This window comes from Somniosus microcephalus, chromosome 3 (assembly GCF_052327205.1).
Source record: "Somniosus microcephalus isolate GS21.2 chromosome 3, FLI_Smic_1.0, whole genome shotgun sequence".
Lineage (NCBI taxonomy): Eukaryota > Metazoa > Chordata > Chondrichthyes > Squaliformes > Somniosidae > Somniosus > Somniosus microcephalus.
Genome location: NC_140989.1, coordinates 368,274,763 through 368,281,852, shown reverse-complemented (window position 1 = coordinate 368,281,852; position 7,090 = coordinate 368,274,763). Strand labels below are relative to the sequence as shown.

At 46.4% G+C, this 7,090-nt stretch overlaps 1 protein-coding gene across 1 annotated transcript in view; it reads right to left on the bottom strand.

Moving 5' to 3' along the window:
* LOC147122418 (choline transporter-like protein 5) overlaps positions 1-7,090 on the bottom strand; it is a 248,011-nt gene that overhangs the window by 176,981 nt on the left and 63,940 nt on the right. The window lies entirely within an intron of this gene.

Genomic DNA, 7,090 nt, shown 5'->3' with positions numbered 1-7,090 from the left:
GCCCTACAACCCTCTGAGATATCTGCGCTCCTCTAATTCTGGCCTGCTGCGCATCCCCGATTTTAATCGCTCCACCATTGGCGGCCGTGACTTCAGCCGCCTGGGCCCTAAGCTCTGGAATTCCATCCCTAAACCTCTCCGCCTCTCTACCGCTCTCTCCTCCTTTAAGACACTCTTTAAAACCTACCTCTTTGACCAAGTTTTTGCTCACCTGCCCTAATATCTCCTTATGTGGCTCGGTGTCAAATGTTGTCTGACTTACGCTGCTGTGAAACACCTTGGGAGGGTTTACTATGTTAAAGGTGTGATGAAATAACTCTGTGTTCTGGCATTTGTATTGTTGTTGTTGTTGTTGTACTTGTTAATGTCTGGAATGTTCCACCGCTGTAACCACTAATGCTCCTCCCTAGCCCCGCCCCTCTCCTGGAATGTTCTACCAAGGGCTGGGTCAGTGATGAATGATGGTCGCCCTGTGTTAACTTGATGCCATGTTCTTACTTAATAAAAGCCTTTAGTTTTAAGCTTTAACCTCATGGATTCAGGCAGTTATTTGGCACATCAATTTTATTAAGTAACAACTTTTGGAAGATGGATCGATTTTTGAAACCAGAGCGTCTGGATATCGATCCCCATTCGGCAGACGCGTCGAAGAAATTTACGCATTGGCTTCGATGTTTTGAACACTTCATCGCATCGGTCGATTCGGCGGTTAACAAGTTGGGTCTTCTAACCAACTTGGTAAGTCATCAAACTTACTCTATAATTGAAGATATTACTACATATGAAGAGGCCCTCGCAGCTCTTAAGGCCCAGTACCTTAAGTCGGTTAATGAAGTATACGCCAGGTATCTTTTGTCTACTCGCAGGCAATTACCCGAGGAATCTCTGGACGATTTCCTGCAGGACCTTAAGGCTTTGGCTAAGGATTGCAACTGCAAGACTTTCTCTGCCATAGTGTATCAGGAAGAAGCCATCCGCGATTCTTTCATATCTGGCAATTATATTACACAGAGACGCCTCGAGAACGACTCGTTAGTTTTAAAAACGGTCGTCGCTACTGCTCGATCGTTAGATGTAGCCCAGAAGAATTTAGAAGTGTATGCATCAGCCCATGCATCTCTCAGCCTCGTGTGTTCCGAGTATGGAGGCATCCATAACACCAATGGAGCCTCCACTTAATCCTATTGTTGCGGCTGTACCCCATGGGTCTAAGTGTTATTTTTGTGGCCAATCTAAACACCCCAGGCAAAGATGCCCAGCCAGAGAGGCTACCTGTTTTAAATGTAAGAAACGGGGACATTTTAGTAAAGTGTGTAAGGGTAATCCTGTACCCGATGTCTTCTCTGCTGCCGCCTATCGTTTTACTCTAGCCTCGGCTACGGATGACCAGGCCATACCGTGTTCCTTGTCGAAATCTATGATGGACATCAAGATTAATGGTCGTCCTACTGGGTGTTTGATAGACTGTGGCAGTACTGAAAGTTTTATACACCCCAACCTTGTTAACTCCTGTTCATTGAAGGTATATCCTACTCGAAGTGAAATTGTGATGGCGTCCAAGTCCCTTACTTCGGAGGTAACTGGATATTGTAAAGTTACATTGACCGTTAAGGATACGGAGTATAAGGACTTTAAACTCCTCATATTACCTCAGTTGTGTGTGAACTTAATATTAGGCTTGGACTTCCAGTGTCAGCATGAGAGCGTTACCCTTAAGTATGGTGGATCTCAGCCTCCACTCACAGTCTGCGGCCTTTCTACTTTAAAAGTCCGCCTTCTTTGTTCGCGAACCTTGCTCCTAATTGTAGACCTATAGCGACTAAGAGTCGACGGTATAGTTCAGAAGATAAAACATTTATAAAAGAGGAAGTGGAAAGGCTTCAACGGGAGGGAATCATCGAACACAATGGTAGCCCGTGGCGTGCCCAGGTGGTGGTGGTTAAAACTAATTTAAAGAAAAGACTTGTGGTCGATTATAGCCAGACTATAAACTTGTATACCCAATTAGACGCCTATCCTTTGCCTCGTATTTCTGAGATGGTGAACCAGATAGCTCAGTACCGCGTGTTCGTCATCATTGATTTAAAGTCTGCCTACCATCAACTCCCCATTAAAATAGAAGACCGACCTTATATGGCCTTCGAAGCTAATGGGCGCCTGTGCCAATTCCTTAGGGTGCCCTTTGGAGTGACGAATGGGGTATCCGTCTTCCAACGGGAGATGGATCGTATGGTGGATGAATACGCGTTGGAAGCAACATTCCCGTACCTGGACAATGTTACTATCTGTGGGCGCGACCAACGGGAGCATGATCAAAATCTTGCGAAGTTCCTAGAGACTGCAAAGAGGTTAAACCTGACCTACAACGAAAACAAGTGTACCTTCAATACTACACGTTTGTGTATTCTTGGTTGCGTTGTGGAGAATGGGGTAATCGGGCCAGATCCTGAAAGATTATGCCCACTTAAGGAATTACCTTTACCTCACACTGTAAAAGCTTTAAGAAGGTGTCTGGGATTCTTCTTGTACTATGCCCAGTGGGTGGCTAACTACTCAGATAAAGTCCGACCTCTTATTAAGTCGACGTCTTTTCCGCTATCGGCGGAAGCTCAGGAGGCTTTCCTTAATATCAAACGGGACATTGAGAAGGCAGTGGTATGTGCCGTGGATGAGAAGATCCCTTTTCAAGTGGAAAGTGATGCATCTGATTTTGCATTGGCAGCAACTCTTAACCAAGCTGGTAAACCAGTAGCTTTCTTCTCTCGTACATTGCAAGGACCAGAAGTTCGACATTCTTCAGTGGAAAAGGAGGCACAGGCGATTATCGAAGCAGTCAGGTATTGGAGACATTATCTCGCTGGCCAAGTTGGAATAAACGGGTCATTTTCCGAGTGGCAGGCAGTGACTAGTGGGGTACCGCAAGGATCGGTCCTAGGACCCCAGCTGTTCACAATATATATTAATGATGATCTGGATGAGGGAATTGGATGTCATATCTCCAAATTTGCAGATGACACAAAGCTGGGTGGGAGGGTATGCTGTGAGGAGGATGTCATGAAACTCCAGTATGATTTGGACAGGTTAGGTGATTGGGCAGAAACATGGCAAATGCACTATAATGTGGATAAATGTGAGGTTATCCACTTTGGTGGCAAAAACAGGAAGGCAGATTATTATTTGAATGGCAATAGATTGGGAGAAGGGGAAGTGCAAAGAGACCTGGGTGTTCTTGTGCACCAGTCGCTGAAGGGAAGCATGGAGGTGCAGCAGGCGGTTAAGAAGGCAAATGGTATGTTGGCCTTCGTAGCAAGAGAGTTTGAGTACAGGAACAAGGATGTCTTGCTACAGTTATACAGGGCCTTGGTGAGACCGCACCTTGAGTATTGTGTGCAGTTTTGGTCACCTTATCTGAGGAAGGATGTTCTTGCCATGGAAGGAGTGCAGCGAAGATTCACCAGGCTGATACCTGGGATGGCAGGAATGACGTATGAGGAGAGATTGCGTCGATTGGGCTTATACTCACTGGAGTTTAGAAGATTGAGAGGGGATCTCATCGAAACCTATAAAATTCTGTCAGGCCTGGACAGACTAGATGCTGGAAGGATGTTCCCGATGGTCGGGGAGTCCAGAACCAGGGGTCATAGTCTAAGGATAAGGGGTAGGCCATTTAGGACTGAAATGAGGAGGAATTTCTTCACCCAAACAGTGGTGAACCTGTGGAATTCTCTGCCACAGAGGGCGGTGGAGGCCAGTTCATTAAATATATTCAAGAAAGAGTTGGATATATTTCTTAAGGCTAAAGGGATCAAGGGATATGGGGAGAAGGCAGGGACAGGGTACTGAATTTGAATGATCAGCCATGATCTCATTGAATGGCGGAGCAGGCTCGAAGGGCCGAATGGCCTACTCCTGCTCCTATCTTCTATGTTTCATGTTTCTATGTTTTACGCTCATTACTGACCAGCGATCCGTGGCCTTTATGTTCAACACTAAGCAGAGAGGCATGATCAAAAATGATAAGATTTTAAGATGGCGAATAGAACTGTCAACATATGACTATGATGTTCAGTACAGGTCTGGAGTATTTAATGAGCCATCGGATGCTTTGTCACGAGGAGTATGTGCTAGTCTAGGTATAGATAAGCTTCAAAGTCTCCACGACGCACTCTGCCACCCTGGGGTTACCAGAATGAACCACTTCATTAAGTCGCACAATCTACCCTACCCTATTGAGGAGGTCCGGACAATGACCAGAACCTGTCATGTTTGTGCTGAATGCAAACCCCGCTTCTATAAGCCGTCCGAGCCAGCTCATCTTATTAAAGCAACTCGACCATTTGAGCGTTTGAGTCTCGATTTTAAAGGTCCCCCTTCCATCGAGCGACCGTAATGTCTATTTTCTTAATATTATAGACGAGTACTCTCGGTTCCCTTTTGTTATCCCCTGTCCGGATGTGACTAGTGCTGTTGTAATTAAATGCCTCTGCCAACTGTTTTCCTTGTTTGGCATGCCTAACTATATACATAGTGATAGGGGTTCTTCCTTTATGAGCGAAGAATTGCGACAGTTTTTGCTATCGAAAGGGATTGCAACAAGTAGAACTACCAGCTATAACCCTCGTGGTAATGGGCAGGTCGAGAAAGAAAATGCGACAGTGTGGAAGGCTATCGTACTGTCTCTGAAGTCACAAGGCCTGCCGACCTCTCGCTGGCAGGATGTCTTGCCAGACGTGTTGCATTCCATAAGGTCTCTTTTGTGTACAGCGACGAATGCCACCCCTCATGAAAGGATGTTTAGTTTTCCAAGAAAAGCTACTAATGGAGTAATGTTACCCACATGGTTGATGACCACAGGCCCTGTGTTGTTGCGCAGACATGTGAGGGGCCACAAGACTGATCCACTGGTGAAGGAAGTACAACTCCTCCATGCTAATCCCCAGTATGCGTATATTCAATATCCGGATGGGCGAGAGGATACGGTCTCTATTAAAGATCTTGCACCTGCTGGAGCTCGAAAAGAGTTTGACTCTGAGAGTAGAGTTTTCAATCGTGGTATTGGACCTTCAGAGACACAAACCCTCAGTGTGGAAAATACTGATGATTCTGGGAATTCGAATGAACCGGAGTTAGTACTCCAGGAGGAGCCTCAGCAAGAGTTACGTCATTCCCAGAGGATTATCAGACCTCCTGACAGACTGAATCTATAGCAGGGGGTGAATGTGATGAAATAACTCTGTGTTCTGGCATTTGTATTGCTGTTGTTGTTGTTGTACTTGTTAATGTCTGGAATGTTCCACCGGTGCAACCACTAATGCTCCTCCCTAGCCCCGCCCCTCTTCTGGAATGTTCTACCAAGGGCTGGGTCGGTGATGAATGATGGTTGCCCTGTGTTAACTTGATGCCATGTTCTTACTTAATAAAAGCCTTTAGTTTTAAGCTTTAACCTCATGGATTCAGGCAGTTATTTGGCACATCAAAAGGCGCTGTGTAAATGCAAATTGTTGTTGCTGGGTAACGGTCCACAGTAAGACCCCTCTGGAAGGAGGATGTTCCCATTTGTTTCGGGACCAGGGCAGTATTGAGCCCAGGGTCTGTCGAACTCCCTGTTTACCGTACTTGCTGTACTGGGGCAAGGTGCGTTGACTGCTTGACATTGCTGTCTTGCCGATGTACTGCGAGTGCTACTTATTGAATCTTAGCCTAAGTACTACCCACTGCATGAGCAGAATGCCCGTGATTACTGCTGTCACAGAGCATAACAACTTGGACTGTGATTGAAGGCCAGAACTGAGGCTAATACAGCAATGAGGTCTTCTGATAAACAACAAGAACAGCTTGCATTTATATAGCGCCTTTAGCATAGTAAAACATCCCAAGACGCTCCACAGGGGCGATTATCAAACAAAATTTGACACCGAGCCACATAAAGAGATATTGGGACAGGTGACCAAAAGCTTGGGGTAGATTTTAAGGAGCATCTTAAAGGAGGAGAGAGAGGTAGAGAGGCGGAGAGGTTTAGGGAGGGAATTCCAGAGCTTGGTGCCCAGGCAGCTGAAGGCACGGCTGCCAATTGGCGGAGCGATTAAAACCAGGGATGGACAAGAGGCCAGAATCAGAGGAGCGCAGAGATCTCGGAGGACTGTAGGGACTGGAGGAGATTACAGAGGTAGGGAGGGAGGCGAGGAGACCATGGAGGGATTTGAAAACAAGGATGAGAATTTTAAAATCGAGGCGTTGCCGGACCGGGAACCAGCAAGCACAGGGTGTGATGGGTAAACAGGACTTGGTGCAAAGCAACATCCATATAGTCTGGTCCAATAGAAATCGCCGACTGGCCACAGATGTGGCTACAATGACACCATTTTGGCCACGTGCATTAATTTTACTGGACAACGGCTCACATACTCTCAGCCCAGTACAGATAAATGTACTTCACATGTGTGTATTCATTTAACAAACATCTATCGCCATTCAGTAACCAAGGGAGTAAAGCACTCACAACGATCAAATAAAACACTCGCCCGCTCTGCCTCCCATTGGAAGGTCCCCGGGAAGTCATGGCGCAAACGGGATCCGTGCGGGATTGCTACCACCCTGTTCTTGCCGGGAAGGCTGTGTTAAAATCGGCACTCCGGCTTCAGATCAGGCTCTCTCTGCTTGGGTCATGAGTGCCCTTTACAAACTGAACTTGAACAGCCTCAATCCACCCTTCAAGGCCCAAGGCATAAAATTACCTACTCATTATAGCTTTAATCACCGAATCTTACAGCACAGGAGGAGGCCATTCAGCCCGTGCTGCCTGTACCGGCTCTTTGAAAGAGCTCTCCAATTTAGTCCCACAATCCCAGCTCTATTCCCCCACGGCCCTGCGAATTAATCCTCTTCAATTTTTTATTCTCTCTCTCTCTCTCACATGGCAGCTGCTGATGGTTCTGTCATTGCCATTTACACCTGGGGTTTTTCATACAGACCCCAGCGTCTGCAACATTTGACCCCTTGTGACCCCACCGCATTGTTCTTTGATGTAATGTTTTCCTGGCTGACCTGTTTGGACACCATTTACACCTTTGATTGCTGTGATTATCTCTCT